This window comes from Mytilus galloprovincialis, chromosome 1 (assembly GCF_965363235.1).
Source record: "Mytilus galloprovincialis chromosome 1, xbMytGall1.hap1.1, whole genome shotgun sequence".
Classification (NCBI taxonomy): Eukaryota; Metazoa; Mollusca; class Bivalvia; order Mytilida; family Mytilidae; genus Mytilus; species Mytilus galloprovincialis.
Genome location: NC_134838.1, coordinates 75,150,824 through 75,165,074, shown reverse-complemented (window position 1 = coordinate 75,165,074; position 14,251 = coordinate 75,150,824). Strand labels below are relative to the sequence as shown.

The following is a 14,251-nucleotide window of genomic DNA, read 5'->3' as shown; positions in this document are numbered from 1 at the left end:
CATACTCTCTTCTACACACACTCTCTAACTGCCACACCGCTTCACTCCCACATACTCATTCGCACTCTCTCTCCCCACATACACTCTCAACTACTTACATACACACACACCCTCTGACCTACCTACATACATACATACATACATACATACACACATACAGAATAAGAAGAAAAAAATGAAAGACTGAAAGATTGAGAGACAGAGAAAGAGTGAGAGAATGAAAAAGTGTGAATTATAGACTAAGAGAAAAAAGTTGAAGATTGAAAGAGAGTTTTAAAAAAGAATAAAAAGAATGAACAAAGATAACATCCGTTCCAAATTAATTTGAAGAAGAAATTACACCTTGTAGAGGTGCACGGCTAAAGCAGTACCGGATTCTCCTCCGTCGGCGCTGTAATTTATATCAGTCCATTGGCGAGAACACCACTGCGTACCAGAATTTTGGAAGGGTTAGCGCTCTTACCTTCAGTTCCCTTCATTAGGTAAGAGCGCACCTAGCCATTGAAATGAATCATTTTATCTAAATAAAAGTATAATGCAATTTGCGGTGTTTTTAATTTTTGATTCTTGCAATTTAACTTTTGGGAAGGAACTCGATGATAGGTTAATTGCATTTGTATATCATGAATAGTTTATCACTCTATGAATTTATAGGTGTAATAGAGTAAAAAATGTTTTTTTTTTTCAAATATTTAAAAATAATTCAAATGAACATAATAATGGGTGATAACTTCATTGTTGTAAAATATATGTGCCACAAATAAAACATAACACGTGTTTTCCAGTCTATTCATGTGAGGTGATTGAATCATTAAACACAAAAAAAAAAAAAAAAACCCACTAACTACACTCACTTTTACCTATCTGTATAAAAAAAAGGAGATATGGTTTTAATGCCAATGAAACAACTATTTGCCAAAGTGCAAATAAAGTGGATGTAAAAAGTTACTTATATTTCATGTCAAAGGGATTCATGATAATTACTAGAGCACACCCGTGATATCGCGGGTCCGTGACTGAATTAAAGTATATAATTATGCGTAAAAATAAAGCCTTATTTCAGTATTGGGATTGTCATCTGATAAATTCACGCCGATTATAAGACGCACAGTTTTCTCTGCTTTCAAATTATTTCTGTTTGAACCCGTCGACCTGGAACTTATCAGTTATTGGTAATATTAATTATTTGGAAAACAAAAGGTCCAGGAATGGAGTATTTTTTAATCAACAGCATTGTCCTATATTAGTTATAAATAAAGTTGAATTCTTTGAATCGCTGTTTTACGTCATGCCCGCTAACAAATTGAAATCTCAGACTGTACCTATACGCCTTATTTTAAGTCCAGAATTTAAATATTCGTATTGTCATCTTAGAAAGTCTTACTGATTAAAATACTACGAAAGGGAACAATTTGACAATCATGATTGAATTTAGTAGTGTCAACCCTGTGATTTTGACCCATGTATATAGCAAAATCCGAAACACAACGTTTGGTGGTGCGCCTGTCAGATGCGGAACGTACAACTAAGGTAATAGGTAACAGGAGATTATACTATTGGTATCGGTATCGGATTCGACCCGGATCTTGTTCATTATTGGCAATATTATTTAATTATGTGGAAAACAAAGGGGTCTGGTTTGGTGTAATTTTTAATCAACACCATTGTCCTATATTGGCTATATATTAAATTGAATTCTTTGATTTGTCGTTTTTAACCCATGACGGTTGACAAATTGAACCTCGTTATTTTAGTATTATAGATATCTGTGTGAGGCAACGGTCTAATCTATACAAAAAAGAGTCACATCAACAAACGTTAACTACTGGACATCACCTACTCGTATCGGATTATTATGCTAATTTGTCATTATTAAATTTCTCAGACTTAGCTCGAAGAGTGTGTTTTCAGTTTGTCTTCTCCCTTTTCGTTATTCGTAACAAGACTTGGCGTTTGCTACAGTATAACTGCATATCATATTTGTTTTTCGTTAACAATTTTATCCATAAAGCAGGCCGTTATTCTTATCGCTTGAATTGTTTTACATTTGTCATTTCATGGCCTTTTTAGTTTGTTATGTGGTTTGGATTTTGCTCATTGTTATTATTTTTATGTTGTTCACAGTTGTTTTTGAAAATAGTAAATGTTCTCAAGGTTACAAATCATGGGCGGACACATAAATGTGTGCTGAAGTTTGATGTTATCACATGAGGGTCTTTTAAAAGGAACTCTTATGGGCCCACAAAAGGTTTTGTTTAATTTACAAGCCTTATTGGGAGGGGCAAACCCAATTGTAAGATCAGCCTTTTTTAAATGAGATGCCAATGGGTAATCTTCTGATTTTAGAGATAGTCAGAGGGTGTCATAAATTAAGTTGGTTATTAATTCAAAAACTGGTGTTGAGAAACCTCTTTTGTTAGCATCCGAACTCGCAAGTTCTGTGAAGGTAGTAGCCTTTTTTGCAACCCGTAATCGATTTTGAGGATAATTATATTTTTCGTTTCATAGTTTTTTACTCTCATAGCTAAAATACAACAACTTTTGTTTGCTTGATGTGTGCCATTGAAAGTTCAAACACATCTTGTGTTAAACGAATTAAAATTTCCATATTGGTTTGTTGGAATTGTTTCGTTGGAAAAATGAAAATGCCAACCATTACTGAATATCTACAAAATGTATATGTAATTGGTAACCTATATATCTTGTACACAAGTCCAGTTCTCCTTTACTTCATGCCACAAAATTTTATGAGACATCCCCTACTATTCTCAAATTAACAGGACTTTTATGATATAAAACGTTTAGACGATGTATCATAGACACAGTTCGTAGTTCTGTTTAAAATTAAAGAGATCGTGATGTGACATGCTTGTGAATGAGACAAATATCCACCTGAGACCAAATGACATAGATGTTTACAATTATAGGTCACCGCACGCCCTTCAACAATCAGCAAAATCCAAATCCCATAGTCAGCTATGAAAGACCCCGAAATGACAAACGTTAAACAATTTAAACGAGAAAAATAACAGCCTGATTTATATACAAAAAATGAACGAAAAACAAATATATTATACAGCAACAAAAGACAACTTCCGAATAAGAGGCTCTTGACTTTGTGTAACAATACAACATACGTACAGACTTTGTTTAGCAAAGTTATGGTGTTACTGTTCTGATATTACTAAGACTAAATAAATGCAAAATACAAAATTCGTCCAACAAAACAACTACATGTTCATCTAGACATAAATGCCTGCATATTTGAGATTAACATAATTTAAAAAAAAGCCTTTGTTTATTAAGTGTTTTACATTTTTTTATCATCACCATACATGCATTATGAATGATTATTGTAATTTATCATCGTTTGTGAAACAGTGGGAAATGATTTTGTAATTATTGAATTATGTGTTGTTAAATGTCAAAAGTGAATGGTATTCTCTTATCAAACTGAATGTAGTAAAGGCTACAATACTTGTGTAAGTAAATTTATTATTACTTCTTGCAGAACGTAAAGGCTTTTTTATTCTATAAAGATTGATATGTTGTGATTGCATATACTACTACACAATATCTATTATCTTTCCGCCAAATTTTATATCCCTCAAATAAGTAGCATGTATTCGTCATGCTGTATGAAATAAGAAGATGTGGTATGACTGCCAATGAGACAACTCTTCACAAGAGACCAAATGGCAGGGAAATTAACAGCTACAGGTCACCGTGCGGCCTTCACCAATGCCTAAACCGCATAGTCAGCTTCAAAAACCTATTTATTTTTTAAAACAGATATTGAACCTATTGTAAATCATGTTTAACACAATTAAAAAAGAGAAAAGCATTTTTTTATAGTACAATTCAGAATTAATCAAATGTTCCAATTTTAATTCGGCAAATTGTTTATTTAAACAAAAAGTTAGCTTTAACAATACATATTTAAACAATTTAGTGTTTTTATTGTTTCTTTTGAGTATGTATCTTTGATTTTAGCATCTTTAAAACATTTACAAAATTTGTTTTAACCTTACGGCTGATTTCCCGGTAAAGACCATTAAATTGCTAATCAACATCTATGTTACATTAGTGACAAACTAAATAATCAGTTTTACATGACGCAACCTATGCTAGTTACAATTCTTGAAAAATTGAGATCTTTCTAACTCCATGCACCAATAGCAATTTTCTTTTCTTTCGATGCACTGCCAGTGATCTTGGTGATGCTATTTCGTTTAGTTCTAATCTCAACATTTTATCCTTCCCGTCTTGTGAAATATGTGTGATACTATGCCTCCCGGGACTAAGTTTCGCAACAAGAATACTGCTATCTTTTAGCAACGCTATTCCATGTATATAGCCAAAACCATCAACTTTCAACGTAAATTTTCGTTTGCCACTATGTGTGTACGAATGCACCAAACATTTTTTTGTTTCAGCATAACTTATAGTTTCTGCGTTTATGTCAACTGGACCTTCGTCATTGTGTTTCATCGATATTATGTTAATACTATTATCGCTCCCAACTAAATATAAACCAGTTTTCTCGCAAACTACTACTAAAAGACTGTCTTCAAATGCATTTAGACCGGAAGCGTTACTAGGGAGAATAAGTTCATCAATTTGTTCCATAGAACTGATATCCCGAACATCTACTCGCCGATCATTCAACATTGATATAAAGAGTTTCGAATTTCCAAGTACAGCTACATCAAACGGTTCGAATGGCAAGGAAACTTCTTGGAAAATTTGACCCTTGTCCTTTACATGTAAAAGCCTCTTGTGAGCCGTGTCAGCTAAAATAATACTCTCATCTGGCATAAATGCAGCCCCTGACACTTCAGGGAGAAACTTGTCAAGAGAAGTATTCATATTAAACTCCTTACTGCGTTTTAAACGTGTTCTATGCCATCGGTTGTCTTCTTTGTTTTGAATTGATGTTTTTGGTTTCACAGTTTTAATACTGGGTAAGAACGGATTGATATTAAGCATTTCTAAGTTCACGTAAGCGTTAGCTTCTATTGTTTCAACTGAACCTAAAGATTTTATGTTCAAAACATCTTTTATGGCTTCTGCGAGTTTGAATTCAACCGAATAGTTTCGGATGGTCTCATTTAGTTTCGTAAGATGTTCTACCTCGAGTTTTGCAATCGCCATGCCTTTCTTAGCAGCTAAAATAATTTGTAAATTAGACCCATATTCCTTAGCTTTCGCGGATTCGTCGTCATGTGAATCAAGAACAGCACTTCGATATTTATAATCAGTTATTTCTGTTGAAAGGTTTGTAGCGTATTTTTCACATGTTTTATCCAGTTGACTTATAAGTTTGTTCTCTAGTTCTATCAAATGATAATTAAGATTTTCTCTTAATTTCCTAATTTCATCACGAATTTGTACCTTTTGAGTTTTAACACTCTCTATATTACCTTCTCTTTCTCTTTGCAACTTTTTATATATTTTTCTTATGTTTCCAAACTTAATTTTCAACGTTTTGAAATCACTGTTCAGCTGAGCTATGCTGGCAATTTCACTGACTGATTCCACCCCATCACAATCGGAATGGTCATTTCCTTGACATTCGGCACACACGCCAACGTCATGCACAGGACACCATGAGACAATCTCTTTAGATTCATGCTTTTCACAATGCTCTGAAATCTTAATGTCAGGTTTCCCACGCAAATCCATTGTAAATTAGAATTTGAATAAAACTAAATATTCTAAGCTAAGAGTAAAAAAAGTAGGAATAATGGTGCGGTCCTACACTTTGTGTACTTGCATACCTAAAAATAAAATAAACAAAATGACCAATAATGTGAACTGGTATAAATAGCTTCACTGAAATTGGTTCTTTCTTTCTTTTTAAATGTTGTTTCTTGTCTATCGCTCAATATTCAAAACAATGCATTAAAATCTTACTGAATCTTTGATGCTTGTTATCTAACAGGATTTTTTAGATAGCAAAACTTTCTAAAAGGGAGTTTGTTTACAGAACTTATAAATAATTGTCCGGAAAAGTCCCCTTCAGATTTGCTTGTCGAAACAAAAATAGACACACACACAAAAAAACACAATAGACTGTACTTGATTCAAAATGTTTACAAAAGTCAATTGTATCATGCCTAGGTATTTCAATATAGTAAAGTATTGTCTGATGCCTGAATAGAATCATAAATAAAATCGTTTGATTTGAATCATGACAGATAAGTAAGAACTGTCGGACTATTATGATAGATAAGTAAAAACTGTCGTACTATCATGATAGATAAGTAAGAACTGTCGGACTATCATGATGGATAAGTAAGAACTGTCGGACTATCATGACAGATAAGTAAGAACTGTCGGACTATCATGATAGATAAGTAAGAACTGTCGGACTATCATGATAGATAAGTAAGAACTGTCGGACTATCATGACAGATAAGTAAGAACTGTCGGACTATCATGACAGATAAGTAAGAACTGTCGGACTATCATGACAGATAAGTAAGAACTGTCGGACTATCATGATAGATAAGTAAGAACTGTCGGACTATCATGACAGATAAGTAAGAACTGTCGGACTATCATGATAGATAAGTAAGAACTGTCGGACTATCATGATAGATAAGTAAGAACTGTCGGACTATCATGATAGATAAGTAAGAACTGTCGGACTATCATGATAGATAAGTAAGAACTGTCGGACAATCATGACAGATAAATAAGAACTGTCGGACTATCATGACAGATAAGTAAGAACTGTCGGACTGTCATGACAGATAAGTAAGAACTGTCGGACTATCATTAGCACAGACATTGACCCCTATGTGTTACTCTCTTAGTATGGTTCTCGTCGATAGTCCAATATTGTTAAGTTGTGTCATAGTGCTGTTTGATCTGTGATATAATGGAATTGATACTATATTCAATGTCTTTTTTTTTCTCAGTTTTGGTCATCCCCTTATTGTAAATTAGTCTTTGACCTGGTCAAAAAATGTAACTTACCTTCGCACTTTGTACCCCTTTCAGTCTTTGTTTTAAAACTACGTTTGTCTATATTTTGTGTTTTGATTTAAAGTGTCGATTTCTTTCAATCGTATTTATGTTAACAAAGAAATTACGACTAAATAACACAAAACATTAAACGGTATTTGAACATAATGATCTTCTATTGTTCCCTCGATTATTATCGATACAAGATTGTCACCTTTCAAGTTTGTTATTGAAATATGTATTTCATGTATGACGTAAAAAATTTCTGTACATTTTCTTTTCTGCGTATTTTTTATATTGTTATATACCATTTTTCAACATAAAAAAAATAGGGAAAAGTAAAATAAAGTAAAACCCCAGTGAAAGGACATTAATAAACTTCTGAGTTGACATCGAATCGGATATGGAACTTAAAACTTTAGCAAAATTCGTCTATGATCAACTTTGCATGAGAAAGTTGAATGTTTGTTAATTACTTCAGCAATACTGACTATTGAGCTAAGGAATTATCATCAATGACACAAATGTATGTCTATTTCATATTGATTGGTTAAACATTCCCACAGAAGATGGCCTAATTCTTAATCTTTCCCTTGTCAAAGTAACCCGAATTTTAACTTGCAAGAGCATTTGAAAATATTGGTTGTAACAATAGTTAATCATGACTTTGATATGTTCTAACTGTGAATGTTTGCTTACTGTTCAGTGGCAAATATTTCATACTCATCCAATAGAAAGCCGATAGTGCAAAGTCGGTTAACAGGGACATTGGATAGGAATTTCGACTGTTACTGTACAATGAGCTAGGGCATTTTGAATATGGACAGATATTTTTAATTGCAACATGTCGTATAAGGAACGTCGCAGACGTGATACTATCTTTGAAATTTGCATCATCATCGGTATAAAGTTCCCCAAGCAGACTGGACGTGACTGTGTATTTATACATCCGAGAGATAATAATACTTAATGTATACCTCTGATATGCTCAAAGAAAGATAACTCTATGACTAAAATTGTACTTGAACATAATGTACAAAGTCATATCCAAGTGCACATATCAAACAAAATCCAAATGATGTTGATGTAAGCAGCTACCGTAACAGGTCACAACATGGCCTTCAACAAGGAGTAAACACAAATACAGTTGCTAATTGTAATTTAGGCATTTCATTACATAAATATATTTTAGTAGCCGTGTTTAAAATATATATTAATCAAACACATATATATGCACCTGTTTAATTCCCCATACATTTAGTATTAAATTTGCATGTAAAATTTCACTTTTGATCTTCGGTCAATTGGTCAATCGGGGTTTGATACACAAATTGAATAAATATAAAATGGTGTACATGTCTTTTACAGTTGTTTGCACTCAATCTGGATATCTTCATGTTCACTTATCAAGATTCATCCATATATAATGATTACTGGCATTATATTATTGTATCGTTATAAAGAATGCGAAGACGTTGAATTGAATGTTCCTCATCGATCAAATGATAAAAAAAAATCGTCAAGATACTACTAGTAGGCTTGTAGTTTAGAATGATAGATGTATGTTTCAGAACTATTTGACGATATTCGTCGCACAGTTTATTTGCTTTATTTGCATGAATTTCTCTGCGAACGCAATAGTTTATTTCGAAATACAGTGTTATTAAACATTAGATATGGTGTATCTGTGTGCTACAAAAATGTCAAATGAATAATTGGAGTCGTCACATGCTTCTTTGAACAGGAAGCAATTTTAAAAATGGGGTCCTAACCAAGGATAAAAAGGAGGGGGTCGAACCTTATGTCCCCATTCAAATGCATTGCTCGTCCAAAACAAGGGAGAGGTTCCAACCCCCGGACCCTCCCCCTGGATCCTACACTGCGATCAGATTCTGACGATTTGAAAAGTCACTACGCTATCAGGAATCAGTATTACAAAACTTTACTTGTCAGTAAAACGTAGAATAGGGTATTACTAATCAGAACCTTACCAGGCTTCACTATTTGGTTTTTTTTTTCACCGCGTCTGGGGTATATATATCCGGTGGTGATGCTACACTGTGGTTTACAAAAGACTCAGGGGCGCTCGATATAAATCAAGTACGAAATTAGAAGATAATTGAAAACCAAGTATTAAAAAAATGTGTGTCAAATCAACTAATTTCCCTACTTTGATATGACTGATTTTTAGTGTGCAGGGTATATTTGTGTGTAACCCATTCTCCACAGCCTTATTGATTCGCTTTAGAAACAGCATCTACAAGGTCAGAGTACTGAGTCTCCCTTATATATACATACTTTAACTTTCCATTTATCGTTCGGACGTGGTTACGGTGTAATTTTCCAAATGGAAATCCATTGGTAAGAGTAGTTGGTAATGTGACTACATTATGCAGAAGGAAAATAGGTATATTTAAAAAATAATCATACTTCAATAATTTGGGCTAAATGAATAATAAAAAGAAAGGACAGAACAAAAAAATAAAAATGTCGAGAACAGACACAAATTAACTTTATCACAAAACCACAAACACGTTGTTAGATACATCCATATTGATCTTTAAGAGAAATTTGTTCTAAATAATGTCTAATTCGTTTAGTTACATCGATTTTGACAATAAATATAGTAAGATGTGGTAGGAGTGCCAATGAGAAAACTCTCCATCCAAATAACAATTTATATTGAAAGTAAAAGTTTATTTTCCGACATATAGAAATAAGAAGATTGGTATAAATGCCATTGAAACAACTCTTCTTCCAATTCACAATGTTTAAAAAGTAAACAATTATAAGTCAAAGAACGGCCTTCAACACAGAGCCTTGGCTCCCGCCAAACAGCAAGCTACGAAGCAACCGTGGTGACTAGTGTAAAACCATTCAATCAGGAAAACCAACTGTCAAATCTATATAAAAATACGAGAAACAAGAAACTAATATGAACCACATGAGAAAACCACAACACCGAACTACATTTTCCTGATTTAGGACAGGGACAAACAAATGCAGTAGGTTTTGCCATTTTAATTGGCGCCAACCTGCACCCTAACCTGAAACAATGGTGTGACATTACGACATTAGAAGACAAAATATGAAATATACTTTTTCTACCTTTCTGCTTTTGATCACTCTAGGATTCATAACTAATATATGTTAGCATGATAGGCTCTTAAAAGAACGAATCAAAATAGTAACAGAATATACTAACTATTCATATGATGAAGACATAATCTTTCAATCAGTTTAGTTGAGGTCTGGAGCTCGGATGTCAGTTAACTGCTAGTAGTCTGTTTATTTATGTATCATTGTCATTTTATTTATTTTCTTTTGTTACATCTTCTGACATCGGACTCGGACTTCTCTTAAACTGAATTTTAATGTGCGTATTGTTATGCGTTTTCTTTTCTACATTGGCTAGAGGTATAGGGGGAAGGTTGAGATCTCATAAACATGTTTAAACCCGCCGCAATTTTGCCCCTGTCCCAAGTCAGGAGCCTCTGGCCTTTGTAAGACGTCTTGTATGATTTTAACTTTTAGTTTCTTGTGTATAATTTGGAGTTTAGTATGACGTCCATTATCACTGTACTGGTATATATATATTTTTTAAGGGGCCAGCTGAAGGACGTCTACGGGTGCGGGAGTTTCTCGCTACATTGAAGACACTTGGTGGCCTTCGGCTGTTGTCTGGTCTATGGCCGGGTTGTTGTCGCTTTGACACATTCCCCATTTCCTTTCTCTATTTTAACTTCCTTCCAAAAGAAACAGAAAATAAAAACTTACCAAAGTCTGGTATTCGATCATATGTTGGTCATGTTTATTTGTCAGAAAAAAACAACAATTAAAATTATAGTTTATGAAAGAGGGTTTGGATGTTTGTTTTGTTTTTTGTTTTTTGGGTTTTTTTTTTTTTTGGGGGGGGGGGGGTGCGTCCTCGTTTTCTGTATATGCTAATTTTTTAGTTAATTTTTCTCTGTGTTTTATTTGTTTGTCCATTATTCCCTCTTCTTTATGATAGTTTAGCAATACGTAAGTCTCTATCCTTTTGGTCTTTTTGGCCTTTTTGTCTCTATTTTTCATATATTTTTGGCCTTTAATCAGCATTTTTAGCCTTCTATAATCAATTTCATAGACCCGGTCCAGAACGTCATTAAAATATTGTCACACATATTAAAAAGCAACATAAAAGACTTATTAACATTGGATATTAAGGACTTAATTGACAAATTAAATAATGGTATAAAGTAAAAATAGGTAACTTCTTCTATTTAACAAATTCAAGAAAAGTTATAACCTTAAACACAGCATAAACATTGAGCATAGACCATTCATTTACATATGTAGAAAAAAGTGGTCACTGTTTGGCAATATAAACTGGATGATACAGGAAACCTAACCCATACCTAAGTCTCTGTAAACATTGCACTATCCTAGAAGACGAATTCCTCTTTTTCGATAGTATTATTAAATCGATTGATGCATTATTAAGAAAATTTGTCTTTTTATTCATAGTACATGTACATGTAGTATGATTGAACGAAACAGGATGATAAAAAGTTAAACTCCTTTAAAACAAAAATAAGAGCACGAAAACTTGAGGTCAGTCCTTGAAAATATATAAATATAGTTGTAAATCCATTGATGCATTATTAAGAAAATTTGTCTTTTTATTCATAGGACATGTACATGTAGTATGATGGAACGAAACAGGATGATAAAAAGTTAGACTCCTTTAAAACAAAAATAAGAGGACGAACAATTGAGGTCAGTCCTTGAAAATATATTCGATATAAATATAGTTGTATGTTTATATTCAATTTTTGCTTATGTTTGTTTGTAAACCATTTACAAAATTTATCTAACTAGCATATTCGTCTATATTGAAAATATAAAACATTTTCTGCAAATATTAATGATTGATTTAAGATGCATAACTCAAGTCACAAAGTTGAACAGTATTTTTTATGCGGATGCTTATTGATGCATGAGATGTACATATATGTATAAGATGTGCAGACAGTCATACAGGTGTAAATTTAATATTTTGTTCGTGGTTTTTATCTTTTACTTTAAATAGGAAGCGGAAAATATAATTTTATCAAATTTGTTACTGCGTCATGATCGCCTTTAACTCAAGTGCAACTGTTCTTCTGGCTAATGTTATATTATAATTGATAAAGTATCGCGTATCAGTGTAAAATTTTACCTTGAACTGATATGGCTTTGTTATCTATTACTTTTTACAAAACATTATTTGACAAGGTGAATGACATACTTAGTTATGATGACTGCTGGCGAAATATAGAACACATAATTATAGTGCATTTCTTGAGAAGAAAACTCAGTTTGGATAACATCACAAAATTGTAAACACGTAAGAAAACTTTATTAATTCTAATATACGCTTGTTTAACCCTATTAAACATATGAATAGGTGGACGTTAAGTAAATAAGCTTTAAACTTTAGCATGGGAACTAACAAAATGGAAGGATACATGTGACTAGACACACAGTATCGTTATGTTGATTAAAACATAATGCGCACACGCTTTTTTTTTTTTTGCCATGTGCTTGCTTATATTATTTGTTGTGTTTGAAGGACAAGTGGTTGTCAAAACCGTAGAAGTTGCAGCTATTTAATTGCAATAATATATTTTTGACTTTTTATGTGTGTGCAAAACAAATACCCTTTAAAAACAAACGAAATTTCCATGGTCATCTGTATGTTAATTTACAGAGAGAAACTCATGCAATATAGAACTTAAAATAGGAATTTTACATAATAATTATGAAACAAGGCATGTAAACTGTCTGTCGGCGTATATATATATATATATATATATATATATATATATATATATATATATATATATATATATATATATGTCTATATTTAGACAGTCGGGTTTTTGGTAGTTGCATTGATCTGTAGTACTTCCTGTATTTTTGGTAGTTTGTGTGATCTATTGTATTATCTAATATATTTACTAGTTGGTGTGAACTATTATTTTGTCTAATATTTTTGGTAGTTATTGTGATCTATTGTATTGTTTAATATTTTTGGTAGTTAGTGTGATCAATAATATTGTTTAACATTTTTGGTGGTTGGTATGCTCTGTTGTACTGTCTACTATTTTTGGTAGTTGATGTGATCAATTAAACTGTCTAAAATTTTTAGTAGTTGAATCGGTCTATTGTATTGTCTTTAATTTGGTAGTTGTTGTAATCAGGGGCGGATCCAGGATTTTCGGTTAGGGGGTGGGGGCAAACTTAAATTTTCGCCGAGCGGTGCGAGACGAATTTGTTTTGAGGTATTATTATCGAAATTATTGAAATATTCTTCTAGAGAGGGTGCAATGTAGATATCTTGCCAAGCGTGGCGAGAAATAAATATTTTGTGGTAAAATTAGCGAGAAATTTAAGTTTCAAACTAAACCCGCATAAATCCACCCCTGACAATCTGCAATCACCATGATTAACACGAAATCTGCGAGCTTCTATTCATTGACTCAATAATAACTCACCGACCAATATAAGATTTTGAAAACAAGAATTTCTACTTTTGCCAGCGATTTTTAATTGTTTTTTCTTAATTTTTTTTCTTCTATTTCCGGAGGTCGTGTCAAACTTTTATTTACATTTCTACCGCAAACCAGTAAAATCAGAATGAGGTACTTGCGAAGATATGTTTATTTTCGTGGGATCCTATGTAATACGGTAGTAGGGGTTGGTCCATGACCGTTTATGCATGCTTCAGCAAACTTTACAGGTTGAAAGTGAGAAACATTTATTGATATCATACAGAGATATTAGACAATGATATAAATTAATAAACGAACCTTTCGCTTGAACCAGTATTCCTATCTTTCATTAAGAAAGAAATTCTGAATTTAAACAGGACTGTTTTTTGGCCATGCCATAATGAAATAACCAACCCAACCGCGGGTAGGGCATTTTCGCCTACTTCGTGGGAAAGTGAGGTAGGGTTGTTTTTGAACTTTAATTATCAAAGAAATTGTTTATAAAATCCGCAACTACCATGTCACAATTGTTTTACTTGAACTGCTAAAAGCCTATGATATTTCTTCACCAAACGAAGTACCGCGATTGACACTTTTCTTTGATTTTATAGAACTTATAAATAAACCGTAGATCAGTTTATTAGTATTCACGTTGATTCTGTTAAACTTACTGTTTTAAATTTTAGAGGGGCGGTACACCCGCCACGCCCCCGCCTATATCCGCCCCTGGTAATCTGTTGTACTGTCTAATATTGTATGTATCA

The 14,251-nt window shown here is 32.9% G+C and overlaps 2 protein-coding genes and 1 long non-coding RNA gene across 3 annotated transcripts in view; 2 read left to right on the top strand and 1 right to left on the bottom strand.

The window, feature by feature from the left end:
- Nucleotides 1-450: 450 nt before the first annotated feature.
- Nucleotides 451-7,107, bottom strand: LOC143083692 (uncharacterized). The gene is made up of 2 exons (XR_012980838.1): nucleotides 6,985-7,107; nucleotides 451-5,780 (listed from the first exon to the last, which is right to left on the bottom strand). It is a non-coding gene; the product is annotated as an uncharacterized LOC143083692 (long non-coding RNA).
- Nucleotides 3,431-14,251, top strand: part of LOC143083676 (putative amine oxidase [copper-containing]) — a 24,787-nt gene continuing 13,966 nt past the window's right edge. Inside the window, exon 1 of the mRNA XM_076259974.1 lies at nucleotides 3,431-3,482. The gene's annotated coding sequence lies outside the window, so the exon portion shown is untranslated. The remainder of the gene's footprint in view (nucleotides 3,483-14,251) is intronic.
- Nucleotides 12,187-14,251, top strand: part of LOC143083665 (putative amine oxidase [copper-containing]) — a 6,730-nt gene continuing 4,665 nt past the window's right edge. The window contains exon 1 of the mRNA XM_076259949.1: nucleotides 12,187-12,340. The gene's annotated coding sequence lies outside the window, so the exon portion shown is untranslated. The remainder of the gene's footprint in view (nucleotides 12,341-14,251) is intronic.